This window comes from Leptonychotes weddellii, chromosome 12 (assembly GCF_054177405.1).
Source record: "Leptonychotes weddellii isolate Sample4059 chromosome 12, ASM5417740v2, whole genome shotgun sequence".
NCBI classification, from domain to species: Eukaryota; Metazoa; Chordata; class Mammalia; order Carnivora; family Phocidae; genus Leptonychotes; species Leptonychotes weddellii.
Window position 1 is genome coordinate 62,250,638 of NC_138380.1, and position 18,974 is coordinate 62,269,611.

The window sequence follows — 18,974 nt, forward strand, 5'->3', positions numbered from 1 at the left end:
GAGAAATGCCAAGTTGCTGGCTTTGAAGATGAAAGGAGAGCCACAAGCCAAGGAATGCTGGTGGCCTCTCGAAGGAAAAAGACTCTCCCCTAGACCTTCCAGAAAGGAATGAAGCCCTGCCTACACCATGATTTCAACCCAGGCCTCTGACATACAGAACTATAAAACAATAAATCTTTTGTTGCTCTAAGATGCTACAATCATGGTGATTTGTTACGGCAGTGATAAGAAACGAATACAAATAGTCATTACAGAAATGCAAATTAAAACCATGACCATCTACACACCTATCAGAATAGCTAAAATAAAAATTACTGACAATAGCAAACACTGGAGAGGATGCAGAGAGACTGGATCTCTCATGAATTGCTAATGGAAATGTCAAATGGTACAGCTACTCTAGGAAACAGTTTGAAAGTTTCTCAAAAACCTAAACATGTAATTATCACATGATCCAGCAATTGCACTCCTGGACATCTATCTTAAAGAAATGAAAACCTGTGTTCACACAAAAATCTATAAAGTAATATTCATTGAAGGTTTATTGGTAATAGTGCCAAGCTGGAAATAATCCATATGTCCTTCAATGGATGAATAAATAAGCCGTGGTACATCCATACTATGGAATAATTCTCAGCAATAAATAGAAACAAAATACAACTTGACGCATGCAAGAGCATTATTCTGAGTGGAGAAAAACAGTCCATCTCAAGGGGTTAAATCCCGTATGACTCCATTTGCATAACATTCTCAAAGTGACAAACTCTAGTGATGGAAAACGGATCAGTGATAGCCAGGGATGAGGGTTGCAGAAAATATGTGATCATTAAGGGATAACATGAGAGACTTTATTTGTGATGATGAAACAGTTCTGTATTCTGATTGTGATGATAGTTATTGAATCTATGTGATGAAATTTCATAGAACTAACCCCCTCCCCAAATATCCAGTATATAGCAGCAGCTTTCATAGTAGCCAAAAAGTGGAAACAACCCAAATAGCCATCAACTGATGAATGGATACACAAAATGTGGTATATGAATACAATGGAATGTTATTTGGCAATAAAAAGGAATGAAGTACTGATACATGCTATAACATGGAAGAAAACATTAGGCAAATCTATACAGACAGAAGGTAAATTAGTGATTGCCTAGGACCAGAGGGAGGAGAAACAAGAGTGACTGCTAATGGATACGGTTTCCCTTTTTGGAGGTAATGAAATGTCCTAAAATTAGATTCTGTTGATGGTTGCACAACTCTCTGAATATGGTAAAAATCATTGAATTGAAAACTTTAAATGGGCAAAATTTGCGGTAAATGAATTGTATGGCATATGGTATATGAATCATATCTCAATAAAGCTTTTCTTTTTTCCTTAAAGGAGTGCCTGCAAAAACTGGTAAAATCTGAATGAGGTCCGTACCCGAGTTCATAGTATTGTAGCAACATGAGTTGCTTGGCTCTGACAATATACTACACACATTGTACTGAGTGCAGGGAATACAGGGATTCTTTGTATTCTTTTGCAACAGCCTGTGAGGCTGAAACTGTTTCAAATAATTTTAAGAAAAGGATGCTGCTCCTTGCACGCGGATGAAAGAAATCTGAAGTAGGAGGGAGCCCTGGGGCAGTGACAGCAAGATAACAGGGTGGCTCCAGTGGGAGTAGCCGAGTAGGTCAAGCACTCCTTGCTTCTCTGTGTGTAGAGCAACAAGCAAGAGTGGCGCCCGCCTTCAGCCCACAACAATGCATGTAGGGGCCTCTATTGAAAAGGCAGGACTAGGACCTTAGAGTAATGGTCACAGTCAGGACGAGTGAGCAGTGCCCATCTCAGAGACTGGCTACAGGTACACGGAATCAGGAGTCTCATCTGCCACAACCCCACCCCCCCTCCCAAAGTGACTGGAGGGGTCTGCCAGTCCACTGCCAGGATTCCTGAAGTGATCCTCCTGGAGGACTAATCCAGTAGCCTGGAGTAAACTGATAGACCTTTCCCACGGTGGCCTAATAGGGCGTCACAAACATAAGATACACAGAGGACCATCTATCCGTTGAGCGAAGCCAGCATCACAGAAGACAGATACAAAGCATGGAAGAATGCACACACAAGAAAGAGTTAATAGAGCACGCAGCACTAGAAACACCATCATCGCTTCATTTAATACATACATTTGGTCGCTCCAATATGTCCCGGGCACTTTTTTAACTTCTGGAAATACTACGGTAAACATTACAGCAGGCAAGGTCGCTACCATCAGGGACATTCCCATTTGCTGATGGAGAAAAAAGAAACCAAATAAAATATCAAAGAGCAAAAGCAGAGTAAGTAAAGGGTGGGGGAGAGAGAAAGCAAATGTGTGTGTGAGGGCATTGCATGCTGTTTTGGCAAATGTAGTCAGGGAATATCTCCCTGATGAAGAGGTAACCTTTGAGCACAGATCTGAATAACGAGTGCGAGCAAGCCTTATTACATCCAGGGGAGAAGGGGGCGAGCAGGGAGGAGAAACAGGTATAGGTATTGGGAGGGTTTGAAATGCTGACAACAGCCAGGAGACCAAAATGTCTAGAGCAGAATGGGCAAGGTGGGGAGAGTTCAGAGATCCACAAGAGTCTGATCATCTAGGACATTCTAGGTCATTATAAGAACTAGTGATTTTATTCAAAGCTTAATTAATACTCTGTACCAAAAGATGCAAGAGAGTATTTTAAACAGCAATTCTTTAAAAAGAATCAACTAGTAGTCATGTAAATTAAAGGCTTCGCCTTTGAAATGAATCATTCAATAGACGAGTAGAATAGCAGATAGGGCACAAAAAAGGAGCAAATTAGTAAGCTGGAGGAAAAATCCAAATATTTTTTCTTCCCCAGAATATAGGACAAACATACAATTAAAAGATGCAAAGTAAGACAAGGAAGATAGAGACTCAAAATCCCCATCCAGAAGATTCAAATTTTATCTAATACAAGTGTTAGGAGATACTATTAGAAAGTCCTTATAGGAAAAATGGAAAAGAGATGATATTCAAAACAATATAAATGTAAATATATACTTGAATAATTTCATTAATAGTCTTCAATATATAAGAAATAGCAAATTCTGCACATAATAAAGATATAAATACTTACCAAATATCCATGGATCATTACAAAATTTGACCATATACAACACAACAAGATACATAGTTAAAGGTTATTAAAGTCTCAAAATGGAAGCAAGGCAAATTCTGCCCAAGAAATAAAATTTGAGGCCAATCTCCCTTAAGAACATAGAGGTAGATTCCTAAATAAATATTGGCTAATCAAATCTGACAGTGTGTTTAAACCAACAAAAAAACCCCAACCATGGGGGCGCCTGGGTGGCTCAGTCTTTAAGTGTCTGCTTTTGGCTCAGGTCATGATCTCAGGGTCCTGGGAAGCCTGCTTCTCCCTCTCCCACTCCCCCAGCTTGTGTTCCCTCTCTCGCTGTGTCTCTCACTGTCAAATAAATAAATAAAATCTTTTTTTTTTTTTTTTGCAGCCAGTCATGGTGCTATCTTGAGGATAGGTACTCAATTACCTGATTTATTTTTTTTATTAACATATAATGTATTATTTGTTTCAGGGGTACAGGTCTGTGATTCATCAGCCTTATACAGTTCACAGAGCTCACCATAGCACATACCCTCCCCAGTGTCCATCACCCAGCCACCCTATCCCTCCCACCCCCCTCCACTCTAGCAACCCTCAGTTTGCTTCCTGAGATTAAGAGTCCCTTATTGTTTGTCTCCCTCTCTGGTTTCAGCTTATTTCATTTTTCCTTCCCTTCCCCTATGATCCTCTGTCTTATTTCTCAAATTCCTCATATCAGTGAGATCATATGATAATTGTCTTTCTCTGATTGACTTATTTCGCTTAGCATAATACCCTCTAGTTCCATCCACGTTGTTGCAAATGGCAAGATTTCAGTTGTTGATGGCTGCATAATATTCCGTTGTATATATACCACATCTTCTTTATCCATTCAACTGTTGATGGACATCTAGGCTCTTTCCATAGTTTGGCTATTGTGGACATTGCTGCTATAAACATTGGGGTGCAGGTGCCCCTTCGGATCACTAAATAAAATCTTAAAAAAAAACAAAACAAACCCAATCCTGACCTGGTAGAGTTTATCTCCGTATTTTAATTGGTCTCTGTTTTTAAAAACCATATATGTAATTTTCCACTTTAACAGGTTAAAGTTGAAACAATATAATTATGTCAAATGATATAAGTAAAACTTTGGGTAGATTTCAATATTGGTGTATAACTTACTTTTTATTTTTTCAGATACAAAAGATCTAAGGAGACACTCCCAGGACACACCATTAAGTGAAAGGGGGAAGGACAGGGAAAGGGAAGAAGTCGAGCATGGATGTGATTTCATGTGAAGTCCCGGTCTCAGCCTGCTTGGCTTTTCATAGAATGGTCAAGCTATAAGTTTTCAGTAATTCAGAAATCATTTTCTTCAGTATTTAGGTGACTGATGTCTTCACTTATCCCTTCTCCAATGCTATTCCTTTCTTTATGTAGAGCTGTGTTTCTGACCTATATCCTTTTCTTTTCTCTGAAGAACTTATTTTAACATCTCTTGCATAGCAGATTTACCAACGGGGGAGAAAAAAATCCCTCGGTTTTTGTTTATCAGAGAAAGTCCTTATTTCTCCCTCCCCTTTGTTACTTTTTTTAAGTTTATTTATGTAAGTAATCTCTACACCCAACAACCCAACGTGGGGCTCGAACTCACAACCCCTAGATCACAAGTTGCATGCTCTTCCAACTGAGCCAGTCAAACACCCCTCTCCTTCACTTTTAAAGATCAATTTCATAGGGTACAGAATTCTAGGTTGGTTGGGTGTGGAGGTGGGGAAGGTTCCCTTCTACACTTTATTTTACTTCACTCTCTTCTTGCCTGCTGGTTTCTGAAAAGTCTAATGTAATTCTGTAATTTTTTTAAAAAAATTTTATTTATTTATTTATTTATTTATTTATTTATTTGAGAGAGAGCCCTCAGTAGCTGTTTGGTGTTGAGTTTGTTAAGTTCTTTATAGATTTTGGATACTAACCCTTTGTCAGATATGTCATTTGCAGATAACTTCTCCTATTTCAAAGGTTGCCTTTTAGTTTCATTGATTGTTTCTTCACTGTGCAGAATGTTTTTATCTTGATGAATTCCCAATAATTTACTTTTGGTTTTGTTTCCCTTGCCTCAGGAGAGGTATCTAGTAAGAAGTTTCTATGGCCGATGTTGAAGAGGTTACTTGCTGCCTGTGTTCTCTTCTAGGATTTTGATGGTTTCCCGTCTCACATTTAGGTCTTTCATCCATTTTGAATTTATTTTTGTGTATGGTGTAAGAAAGTGGTCCAGTTTCATTCTTTTGCATGTGGCTGTCCAATTTTCCCAACACCATTTGTTGAAGAGACTGTCTTTTTTCTGTTGGATATTCTTTCCTGCTTTGTCAAAGATTAGTTGACCATAGAGTTGAGGGTCCACTTCTGGGCTCTCTTTTCTGTTCCATTGATCTATGTGTCTGTTTTTGTGCCAGTATCATACTGTCTTGATGATTACACTTTTGTAATATAACTTGAAGTCCAGAATTGTGATGCCTGCCCCTTTACTTTTCTTTTTCAAGATTGCTTTGGCCACTTGAGGCCTTTTGTGCTTTCATACAAATTTTAGGATTGTTTGTTCTAGCTCTGTGAAAAATAATGGCCTATCGAAATACCACTGACTATGGGGGGTATAGCTCAGTGGTAGAGCATTTGACTGCAAAATACCACTGACTATGTGGTTCTTAACATCCTGGACTTGTGGCTTCCAACACCCTGGGGCTGACAGACCAAAAGCCAGCCCTGTCCTCTTCAACCTCTGCCCTGGGTAACCAGTAGCTTCATTATAATATATTTATATTGTGCTTTTGACCTTCCCCCATCCCCCATGCCTCACCCTACACCCACAAGGGAAGACGGCCATGACAGGTCCGGCAAGAATGTGGCAGGGCCAAAAACTCCCCCTCGCAACCAGTACGAGGAATCCCTCAGATGATTTGAAACAATACCAGTTGGAGCCCACCCCTAGCTATGACCCATAACCTATGCAAACATGAAAAGAAAAGACACCCCTAACCCTATCCCCAGTGCAGTTGCCGCCTCGGCCTGCCTGCTCTCCCAGCTTGAGAGTGCGTAGTCCTTAATCAACTGCTTTGTGTCTGTCACCTTCCTTCTGGCTGTCTTTACTAGATCCTGGACCCCACATAAATCTTTCGTGGGGAATGCAAGAACTGAGACCTCAAGTCACACAATGCAGAGTCTTCCACCAATAACAATTATTGCTTCAAATATTGTTTCTGTTCCTTTCTCTTTTCCTCCAGTATTCCCACTTTGCATCTATTAGGCCCTTTATAGTTGTCCCACAGTTCTTGGATATTCTGTTTTGTTTTTTCAGTCTTTTTTCTTTTTGCTTTCCAGTTTTGGAAGTCTCTATGGTCATATCCTCAAGCTTGGAGACTGTTTTCCTCACTGTGTCCAGTCCACTAATGAGTCCACCAGAAGTATTTCTCATTTCTGTTACAATGTTTTTGATCTTTAGTATTTCTTTTTGATTCTTTCTCGGATTCCCATCTTTCTGCTTACATTATCCACTGTTCTTGCATCCTGTCTACTTTTTCCATTTGCACCCTTAACATATTGATCATAGTTGTTTTAAATTTCTGGTCTGATCACTCTAACATCCTTGCCATGTCTGGTGCTTGTTTAGTCTCTTTAAAATGTGTTTTTTGGAGTACCTGGGTGGCTCAGTCAGTTGGGCGTCTGCTTTCGGCTCAGGTCATGATCCTGGGGTCCTGTGATCGAGCCCCGCATTGGGCTCCCTGCTCAGTGGGGAGTCTGCCGCTCCCTCTCCCTCTGACCCTCCCCACCCCCGCTCATGCTCTCTCTCTTTCAAATGAATAAATAAAAAATCTTTTAAAAAATTAAAAAAAAATTTTAAATGTGGTTGTCTTTCAGTATGTCTTGTAAATTTTGGCCTGATAGCCAGCTATGATATACTGAACAAAAGGCTGTTGTGAAAAGGCCTTTAGTAAGGTTGTTGTAAAGTGTGGGAGGAGAGGACATATGCTATAGTTTTATAATTAGGTGGCAGTCTTTTAGTAAGCCAGTGTCCCCGGACTATGAACTTCAGTGCTTCTTAGTTCAGTGCTTCTTTTGCCTCTTAGGTGAGACAGCGTGGCTGAAGGGGGCTGGAAGTGGGTATTTCCCTTCCTCCAAGTAGCGTAGGCTCTGATAAAACCCCAGCAAGGTAAACTCTGGTAAAATAGTTTCTCCTGAGGGGGCAGGCTTTGTTAAGAAGAAAAGAATGCAATGGCATATTTTAAAATGGTTACTTTTCTCCTCTCTCTGCCTGAAGCACAGGGGACATTCCTTTGATAGTTATGGCAAGAAACTGGTTGAGACCCTACCAAGGAAACTCACAAAAGTGTGGGGAAGTCCTCCACCCCTACCCCGGAATGGATCCTCCTGAAGTTTTTAACACCCGAACTAGTCCAGATGGAGCCTACATCAATTCACTAATTATAGTTCAGGTTTTCCTACCACAACACTGGTTCCAAAAGAGGTTTTCCCTCACCGATTTCTGTTCCAGTAAGTTGTAAATCTCTGTATCCCTCTGCTTGTCTCTCCAACTTGGGAGGTAGTGGTTTACCTGGTGATCTCACTTCTGTGATAGATCTAAACAGAGTTGTTTATTTTTCAGTTTGTTCAGCTTTTTACTTGTTGTAAGGATGGAATGGTGATTTCTAAGCTTCTTTAACTTGAAAAAAGGTACCTACCAAAAACCTAAGCCATATTCAACGATAGAACTTTAGAAACACTTTAGTTAAAGTCATTTCCTCCCTCTTCACTATTATTCACTGTATCTTGGAGGCTTTACAATTTATAAATACTAGAAAAGGTGAAACAAAACTCTTTCTTTGCAGAAAATATTGTTTTCTACTAGAAAATCCAGAGCAATAAACTAACAAACTTTTAGAATTACAAAGAAAGTTTAGTTAGGCATAAAATACAAGATTAATTTTTAAAATATTTCCATATGTCAGTAAAAATAAAGTAGAAAATACGATCTTTTAAAAGACTCTTTCACATAAGCAACAAAATCATAAAGTATTTGAAATAAAGTTGATTTAAAATTTGTATAAGACCTTTGTGGAGAAACTATGAAACTTTATTGAAAAACATAAAAGAAAACTTGAATATATTAAAAAGAATTCAACATTTTATTAGAAGTATTAGGCAATGAAAGGGATAGAAAAAACAAAGTATAAGTGGTGGAAAGGAAGATTTAAAATTGGTCTTTTTTTCAGTCAATAATATTGATTGCTCAGAAAATTAAAGTGAATCCAAGAAACTGGCAAGACATTTTCTTGGATTTTCAGCAAGGGAGGATAGAAGTATGATCTACATGCAAAAATTAATATCCTCCCTATATCCACTTAGTAACTAATCAAAAAATATGTTGGAAAAAATTGAATTCCTATTTGTAGTAGGTTGAATCATGTCCCCCTAAAATTCATGTCAATCTGGAACCTCAGAATATGGCTTTATTTGGAAATTGATTTTTGTAGATGTAATTAGTTACGGCTCTCGAGATGAGATCATCCTGAACTTAGGATAGGTCCTACATCTAATGACTGATGTCTTTATAAGAGAAGGGAGAGGGAGATTTTGAAGACACAGGGAAGAAGGTTGCATGAAGACAGAGGCAGAGATTGAAATTAGGCTGCCACAAACCAAGGAACACCAGGGCCCAGCAGTAGCTGAAAGAAGCAAGGAAGAATCCTCTCCTCAAGCCTTTGGAAGAAGTGTGGTCCTGCCCGCACCTTGATTTCAAACTTCAAGGCTCCAGAACATTGAGAGAATAAATTGCTGTTGTCTTAAGCCACCAAATTTGTGGTAATTTTTTTATGATAGTCCTAGGAATCTAGTACAATTCATGATACCACACACACACACACACACACACACACACAAACCCTATAAATTCCCTAGGAATAATTCCAATTATAAATGTATACAATCTTCATGAAAAAAATCATGTGTTTTTACAGAAAAGCAAAAAGAAGACTTAAATAAATGGGTAAATACCAAGTTCATGGATGGGATGATTCACCATTTTAACGATATCAATTCTTCAAAAATTAATCCATAAATTCAGTATGCCCCATATCTGAGATCAATAGGATTTTTTCATAAACTTTTACATGTTAATTATAAAGTTTTATGGAAGTGTAAAATTTTAAGAATAACCAAGATATTTTTGTTTTAAAGAAAAATAACTGGGCTGGAGAAATAAAATTTGTTCAATCTAATATGTAATTATATTATAGATTTATAGTGATTAAAATAGTGTTATTGGCACACTAAAAAACTATATCAATATAAAAAAAATAAAGATTCCAGAAACAGACCCATGAATGTATAAGGAAGACAAATTCCAGAAGTATTGCAAATGACAAATGAATATCCAAAAAGGTATTTAGCCTCACAAAATTTCTTAAAAATACAAATAAAAAGGAAAATGAGATAATTTAATATTTGTGCTTCATAATTATTAAAGAAACATTAAAAGAACTTAAAAATCACCTATTTGTAATTTTTTTGATATATGAGCTATTTAAGCACTTGGAAAATTTTTGTTGGTTATATTAAATAATGTAGAACGTTAAAGGGAAATAAAATATATTAGTTTTATGAACACAGGTTGAAATTAAAAATTTAAATAATTTTATAAATTGGTTTTAATATTAACAAGGACCTCTTACAAGTGACTGTTAAAATTTTCTATGAACAGATATTTGTAAGCACTATCTTAAATATAATAAATAGGTTTCATAATCTGTAACTTTAATGAACTTTTACATTTTAAAACCAAAAATAACCTCTGGAGAGTTTTCTGTAGCAAAAAAAGCCATCTTCAAGGTACCAAAAAAAAAAAAATTAGTTGACAATATTGTTTAGTAAACACATATTCATACAATAATACCATATGTTTCTATAGGTACAAATAATAGACAAAGAAAAGAATACATATGAAACTAAGAATAGTGTTTTCCCTCAGAAAAAGGTCAGGGAGATTTTATCAGTAACTGTTGAATATTTTGCAATGCAAAAGCATTCATGTATTGCTTATGTAAGTAAAAACAAAGAAAATTTTTTGTCAGGTCATGTGTACCCATTTTGGGTTCGATAATCAGCATCAATACACTTCTGACTCTCTATGTTGTCTCAGAATAAGTCTGTGTAAGACAAAGTTATTCTTATTCCTTTTATAGCAACATAAAGCCACTCTCCTAGCAGTAACATTTCCAACCACCTTCCTACTTGAGGAGCTTTATATAATGGGTAAAACTAAGCAATACAAACAAGACTCAGAGTGTAATTTTGGTACTAATGCTGAGAATTTAGTTGTATTTGTCAATATTATCATGGCAAGGAAAAAACATCCTTTAATGGTTTACAGAATATCAATGAGAGAAATAGAAAAGCTTACTCAAAAGGGGGCTCTGGGGTGGGGAGTTATCGACATACAAGACCTTATTTTCTAAGCATAGCCTGGAGAAAACACTTATTTCGGAGAGCTAAAGGTAGAATTCCTCTTGAGGGGCTAAGACTTCTGTTTGTTTGCTGGCAGAAGAACCGCAGCCAGGTTGGGTGTGAAATGATAGGCTTTGAGGCAAGGTCTGGAAGAGAAGGCAGAACAAAGGGAAGACTGAAATCCTTGGCATAAAGATTTCACCCCAGGGCAAAAATGGAAAGGTCCTAATACTGAAGCCGAACGTCCTTGGATCGAAGTCCTTTTAAAATTATCACCTATGATCCTGTCTTGAAGAGCAAATAGGCAAAATAAAGAGCTCAGATACAGAGGTTTTTGGAAGATGGGATGTTTAATTAAAATTGCTGTTACCTGTTAAAACCTTGTGCTTAGAAATTTTATTAGTTTGTAAAATTATGGGGTTTTAACATTTATTTATTATTATTTTTTCTTAAGAAACAGATCAGGAGTGCATATTGTCTTCCCTGGCTGAGGCTTTGGTAATATCTGAAAGGATTACAAAACTCCTCAATAAAATTGTATGTAAAAATTTGCTCAGCACAGGAGACCGTTCCACCCTGACCTGGAACCTAGAGCAAGGAGCTGAAAGATCTACCAGATTTTCTTTGCTCCTACATGTTAGTTCTTAGAAGAGCAAGACCCAGGCTGTAGAGGTGAGACACTGACCCCTGGGTCCAGAACCACCCCTCCCTATCCCAGGTGAGCAGTGACTCCCTCCAGTTCCAAAGGGCAGTCTCTAGGGATGATGGCAATAAAGATCATTTCTGTTCCTACATAGTCAGAATGTTAGGTACAATTAATCAATGAAAGGCCAGTTGGAATTATTTACAGAGAAACATCCTTCAGGGCTTCCCTGGGACAATAAAAAAAACACAAAGAATGTTGCTTTTGCCCTTGGAAACCCAAGAGGGAGAAAGACGTGCTGGAGAAATGGCTTGATGGGCCAGCAAAATGGCAGAACAGCTGGGCTCAAGGAGAAATAAGGACCAGAGAGAAAAGCGCAGTGAGAAGATGACTGAGAGCTAGAACAAGGATAGGTAGAATAAGGTGAAGTAATAGTAACTTTTATACTGTTTATTTGGCTGTGTTGTGATGCCACTTTCCTCCATCCCCTACCTACTCAAATCTTCAGTGCCATATGCATTAATGGTCTTAGTGGTTCTTAGTTGATAATTAAAGGAAATGGAAAAGGAGCTGCATACCACAGTAGGGAGGGAAGAGAAGAGCCACACGGTACAAGACACAGAGCAGAGATGGAACTCCAAGTAAACAAGAAAGAAGGGTGACATAAGCCCCTGAACGTCATGCCAAGGAATCTTTGAAGAGATTTAGTGTGCAGTTTATGTGAGACGGGGCTTGAGCAAGTGCAAAAAATATATTAAGGAGAAAGATAATCCCAAAGTTTGGTGGACCACCCAGGACTCCGTCATGTGGATTACATAATCATTGACACCAGATGTGGAGAAATAAAAAGCTCAAAGAATGGTTCTATGTATTCCTGCGAATTGTGAGATTCATCATCTACCTCTTTATCCCTCCATCCAGGCCACCCATCACTGATTTTATCTATCAACTTGCTCACCCCCAATTTTCCTCAATAACATTTTCTATTATGGTTTTTTTCAAAGTTTGAGAAATCCTTTTTTTTCCCTGGCTAGAACAGTGCAGTCTGTGGCCAGGCCAACTTAAATCTAAAACAAATGCAAAATGCATGCAAGCAGGAAAACTGGGTAGAGTGAGAAAAAAGTACTTTTTCTTGCTGTTTCCTTCTTTGGTGGCAGGAGGTGGAGTACCAGAGACTTAGGAGATTGCCTGGGTGAGTTTTTCTGTATCCCCTGCGGTGCCCCCGGGGACAACTGTGAATCCCAGGGAGCTCCATAGCTGCCCTTGGGCTTGAAGGAGATCAGCAGTCAGTACTCTTGGACAATCACCAGCCTTGTCTGAGAAGACGCTGCTGGCCCTCACACGCACAGTCCCCTTTTAGGTCTTCCTCCTGTGTGTTGCTCACTGTCCAGTTCTGTTCAATTTCCTCCACTAGGAATTTTCCATTATTCCACTGGCCCGCCTGGACATACTCCTATGATTTCTCGTGGCTTATGGACCTGTAGGCAGTGCCTCACATTACTAGAATTGGCTTCATTTTCCATTCTTAGAACTCTCAAGTAACTTTGATTTCTTCTCACATAGAAGAGTCACAAGACTTTCTTTTAAGATTTATACATATATTAGTGTCAAAGAATGTAAAAAAGTTTATTAGAAATGAAACAGAAGTTTACCAAGAATACAGAGGACTTAAGTTAGTAACCCTTCACTCCATCTCTGTCATTAATCATACTTCATGTAAACAACCATTATGTTTTTAAGTCATAAAATGTTAAGTCAACATATATGATATCCACTCTCTATGTCTGAAATGAGAAATCGGCCTGCCCCTAACTCCCATGCCAAAAGCGAGCTCATCTTTCCCCTAAGGCACCCAGGCAAATTCAAACTCCACAGCTTCTGTGAAATATAAAATAATGAAAAGAAAATGTACAGGCTTAAAAAGAAATAATGATAATAATAATAAAACACTGCTTGCAGGGATAATAGATGAAAGGCAGAAAATGAAATAGGTCTCCAAAGTAATTCCTTAAGACTCTCATGTCTATCCTCCTAAAATAATACATATCAAATAAAATCTAAATTCCTCCTGCTTGTCTGTGCTGTACACACATAGTTCATTAGCAGAGGAGATAGGGGTCCTGGAAATGCGGCCATGAATGGAGTGAGCATTTTCCTGGCCTGGATATCATTGCCCCTACCAAGGTAGTTCTTGGCCTCTCCCACTGCCCATCACTGTCCCTTCACTGACTCCAGCAAATGATGCCTTCAGCTTCCACTTGTTAACATGCTGTCTTGTCTTCCCGAGGTGCAGTCAGGTTCACGGTGTCCCTGACAATGTCAAGGACTAGTCCCAGAGTCTGATAGTCGGCTGGCTAATCTTTACTCTGTTCCTCAGATGTTTCCTTGAATGGGCTTTGAGTCTCCCGTCTAAAACTGAAATCTGCTGTGATACTCTTCTTTTGTTTTCTGTGGCAGGCCCAGTTCTATCCCTAGCACTGCTTTTGTAGCCTGGATGAGTCAAAGCTGTTCACCAGAACAAAGAATAAATGGGAGGAAAGGGTACTCAAAGGAAGAAATAATGCATTTTTTTCAGAAAACTCGCCCACTTGAAGAAATTAGCCGAATAGTTTTTTGCTAGTTCTTACTAGGTAAGTGTATATGGTCACCCTCAGAACTTAGAACTACTACTCTAAATTGATATATATGCTATTTCAGTGAAAAGCCACTTTATAAAGAATCAGCACTATGAAAAATGAAATTAAATAGTATGTATGAGAGAGAGGCAATAGCTTTTAAGAATAAGTAAGACATTAAAACAAGGTCAAAAAATCTTCAAAAGTGGAGTGAGAGAATGAGCTAAAAAGATAAGAGGTGGTAGTGGTAAAAATAAAATCTTAAAGTTGAAATTTTGGAGGTATTGTCATTATTGTTAATGGCAAAGTCTTAAAACATAACCATAGGAGTGGGTGGCAGAATAGGGTAGAGACAAGGCCATTGGAGAAAAGGTCATGGAACTCAGAAGTTGGGTCCGGAAAAGTTACAGATGTGGATGTTAAGATCACCAAGAATTAAATACAGGTAGTATAAAAGGGAGTGATTGCGAGCCAGGACCTAGAACCTTCTAGGACAGATGAGAAAGTGTCCTGGTTGGGGGTCAGAAGATAATGCGGAAAGTTGAAGAGAATACTTAGAGAAGACAGTAAGGATATAGGGGATTTTGTTAGGACTATGAGTTCCAGAGCACACAACAAAAGGGATTTGGAAGTTAGGGGAGAATAGGGAGATGGGAGAAAGTACTCAGCCAAATGGGAAGAGAGTCTGAAGGATAAAGATTGACTAGAGAGGTTGGGCTTCACATAGTGACCACATAACATAGGGCTAAAGGGTCTGATGAGATTACATAGATATTGAAGGTAAGGCAGTGGGTGTCGAAGAAGAGAGAGGTCTTGCCAAAGCATGTTCTTGTAACTCCTGTTATAACTCTTGCAACAAGCTCTCTTGTAACTCCTGCTAGTGGAGGTATAGAAGTCAGGAGAAGGGCCATCTTATGCCAAGCAGAAATAACTTTGGAAATTTCTTTCCAATGCCCCTCTACCTTCATCTTCCACGTGGGTCCCAGGCCCAATAAAGGGATAACAAATACGTCTCATTTTCCATGGATAGGGAGTGACTGCCTGGAGCACCATGGTATGACCAACTTCAAAACCATGCCCAGATTCAGGAGAGCAGGCAAAGAGCCACATCTATGCCAGTGTCCATTTTCCCTCGATTAAGATAATTCCCTAAAGTTCAGTTCAATTCCTAATTTTCCATCCCACTCCTCACTTTGTAACCCACCTGCTAGCTACTTAGACACCCATAAAGCTTTTAGGACTTTAACATACTACTTCACTTTGGCCTCCAACCTCCACCTTCCTGAAGGTGATCCACTCAGCCTGCTGCACTGTCTGCTAATAATCCCCAGGTCGTCATGTCCAGACAAGACCTCATTTCTGAGCAGCAGAAACTTATCTGCAAGTGTCTACGGGGCTTTGAGCATATCAGATGTGTTCTTCAAACCTCTCTGTCCTTGCCATCCTGTTGGTATACTCCCATTTGCCCATTTGAACAACCCAGGCCGTCTTCACCTCTCCCTTTCCCCCAGCTCATCATGAGTCCCCAGTGTCTATGCATCCGGCCTCTGAAATTCCTTAAATGTGCTCCCTCTCCTCTCTCCCCACTGCCTCTACCTTGTTCACATCTGTCTCTTCTCTCAAACAGACTTGGGAAGTGCACTCTAGCTCCCCTTCCCACAGCCATCAGAGTGACCTTTGTAAAACAGAAATGTTTCTCCCTTCCTTAAAGGCTTCCTGGCTTTACATCACTCATGGGATAAAGATCAAAGTTCTTAATCCTTGACACACAACATTGCATATGTTTGTCCAGGTACCTCTCTCTCTTGCTAGACTGTGATGGCCACCAGGGCAGGAATGCACACCTCTTTTATTTTGAATTCCCACTAGTGGCTTGGAGATGCAAAACATACTCAGTCAAGGTTAAGTGAAGTAATGCAAGCAGGTAGAGGAAAAGTATAAAGACAACCTAGTTTTAAAGACTCTCTCTCATGCCAGTTGACATGAGATCATTTTTTACTAGCTCTCACCACCAGATGGTTCATCTCTCTCACCAGGAATAGCAGAGGCATGAAATTTTTTTATTTGACAATTAATAAAAGATATACCAAAGGTGGAAATAGGGTCTTGATATGAATTTTCTAGTATTGGATTCTGGCTTCACCATTTTCCAGTGTGCAAGATACTTAAACTCTACAACCCTATAACCTCTATACTAATAGTATCTGATTCAAATGGTTCCTATGGGGATTAAATGAAGCAGTGGGTATAAAGTGTGTGGAATAGGAAATATTCAGCAAAAAGTAGCTGTGGTTGATACTCTGAAAGAGGTTGCATGCATGGTTCATTCACAGATAACTGGAAGCATTATTGCTGTTAGGTAGACAAGAAACATGCATACATTTCCTAGAATGGGGGAAATGTGTCTTTACTTTCTCCATAGAGTTCAGGCCATACAGAGTCAGCTTCTGAAGGAGAGTGGGAGTTTTTGTCTCTGGTCTCCCTGACTTTTTTCTCCCCCAGTGTTTTCTACCCCTCTGTCCTCTCCCTCCATGGTCCTATTGCTCCTGGAAGAGAGGCAGCAAATCCTACAGCCCTCTGTAGGGATAGGCTTGGGTCTACTGGGGATAGGTGGGCTATCTTGTTGACTTTCAACATTATCTTAGAATTTGTCTATCCATATGTCATAGCAATACCTTGACCCCATTGAAAAACATCATTCCTTTTAAACTTGAGTTCCATTACTGGACCACAAATTACATTGTATTTTGTATTGGGGTGTTTTTGACCTTTCCAAAAAAAAAAGTTCATATTGTTCAACCTAATTACTGAAGAATGATAATTTGTTAACTATAAATATGAAAATATGTGTGTACAACCTTTTTTCTGTTATTGCATTTTTTCATTTTTTAACATACTGGATTCTCAAAAAAATGACTTGGGTTGGGGGAGGGGGTCTCCTTTACTCTCTGAGAAGCCATAGAGTGGAGCCATCTATAAAGCAATTCTTTCTTTTACTGACAATAATTATCTTTTATAACATCTCCTCGATGTATTTTTGTGTTAAAAGATCTGCCCTCTCTTAAAAGAGAGGAAAGGAGAGGGAGACAAATTAAAGGCATACGGAGGGATCATATAGTATATAAAATGACAATAATCATGAGCCACCTATTTCACAAATTACCGGGGACATTACACATGATAATACAGGCAAAGAACTTTAAAGAGTTAAAAGTACAATCATGAAAGGCAGTCCACTTACAGTGTACTCCAAAGACCATTTTCAATCTGTGAACTCTTTGTTTCTGGTCCATGGTGAGATAAATATGAAAATTTGAAAGCAAGCATTTAGAAACTGTTATAGAAATTTGACAAAGTAATTTTATGTCTGTTGAATCAAATAATAAAAGATTTGGGCTTGTATTCTGTATGTCTGATTTTTTACTTCATTTCTAGTAATTATTTTCATTGTACTTCACAAAGGCAAAGAAAAACCTGTCCTTCACTATACATAGTTTGAGAAGCATTGATAAAAGGTATTATTATTTCTGAAATTTTGCTTAAGAACCATTAAATTTCTAATTATAAACTAGTTACATGTCATTATTTGAGAAACACTGTTTCATACCAAGTGTAAAGAGTTGCCAGCATACAAACAAGTTCCAGAACAAGTTTGTTTTGTGTTGGGTAACTTGGTTATTTAAGAGTTAGAAACTATTTTTCCCACAAAATTACAAAAACCTGGGGTTATGTTCTTGGTGTAGCCCAGAAATCCCAGTTATCTCAAAAGATTGTTAAGCTATACTATAAAATTTAATGAACAGGTATATGCTATAGCCTTTAAAAACCAGTCTTTTCCATCCTCCTACAATGGAGAATATAGACTTCTGATTTCCAGATCAGAAAATACCTCTCTTTCCCATCTGCCTGTGCAAAATGGCGATTCCTAGCCCTAGCATGGTGGTGGGGATTGGGTAAGAATGGGGGCTACTTCTGCAGAAACTGTTTCAACAGCAACACTCAGAAGGAAGAAGAGTATGGAGCTACAGTACTCTTCACACAGAGTGATGAGGAAATTGGGAGTTGGAGTTTGAGGGAACTCACTGGTTGTGTTAATAACGTTAAACTAAAGTTTCTCCAAGATTCTCTGAGATTGAGATGACGTTGGTTTTGCTGACCTTGAAAGCCCCGGTTCTTTACCACAAATGCTTCTGTGCCCTAAACTCTGGGGTATTGTTCCCTTGGTGGCCCAACACCAAATTGGGACGAGGCTTCATCCTGAATTGAGATTTGTCCCTGCCAGAGGGACCCATGACACGAAGAAAGGTAAGCCTCCTGTTCTTTCAAAAGACAACTATTTATCTCTCTACCATTCAGCATAACCTAATATCCCTTAGATACACACAGGAGAGGGATCTTTTTTTTTTTTTTTTTTTGGCGGTGGGCGGTGCAGATGAGAAACCAGAATCTGCTTTTACTTACTGATTGTTTATGAAACTGATGTTTGTTGAAAATTGGCAATTGTCATGGCTTCTGCCTACATGCTGTAGGATGGAAAACCCTGGAAATCAGTAGAAGCTTATTCCAGGCATACTCACTTGTTTGACTGTCTCAATCTTAATGAGTTTCCCTTTTACACTTCTTGTCTTTCCTTCTTTCTTTTCTTTCTTTCTTTCTTTCTTTCTTTCTTTCTTTCTTTCTTTCTTTCTTTCTTTCTTCTTCATGTTATGGCTGTTAAAGTAAAAGAAAACAAAAATTAAAAAAAAGTTAGATCAAAATAGCGTCCACGTCTTGAGGTCTCCGGTGCAGATGAAGCATTACTAGGAACAGAATGTCTCTTTCCTTCCGTCTACACCCTGTCATAGAAAGGAGTTGATTCCAACATGAATTATTTACAAGAAAGAATCCTGAATCTCCTCCTGTAATGAAAAAGAGTCTTTCAAACTTTATCTAGAAGTTTCTTGCCGGCCTATGGAGTAAGGGATGTCTGTGAAGACTAGGATGAGAAAGGTACGAGGGCTGCTGGAGGGCCTTGAGGGGGTCGTCCGTTTGGGAAAGGAGGTGGAGGAGTCCAAGTTTCACGCCCTTAACCTAAACTAGGGCGTCCGTGGGTGGGGGGTGGGGAGGGC

The 18,974-nt window shown here is 38.8% G+C and overlaps 1 protein-coding gene across 1 annotated transcript in view; it reads right to left on the reverse strand.

Annotated features, from left to right (window-relative positions):
• The window catches only part of ASB4 (ankyrin repeat and SOCS box containing 4), a 106,517-nt gene extending 87,560 nt beyond the window's left edge, over positions 1-18,957 (reverse strand). Inside the window, exons 1-3 of the transcript XR_004074811.2 lie at positions 18,444-18,957; positions 17,108-17,150; positions 2,173-2,276 (exon numbers count right to left, since the gene is read on the reverse strand). The gene's annotated coding sequence lies outside the window, so the exon portion shown is untranslated. The remainder of the gene's footprint in view (positions 1-2,172; positions 2,277-17,107; positions 17,151-18,443) is intronic.
• Positions 18,958-18,974: the final 17 nt, after the last annotated feature.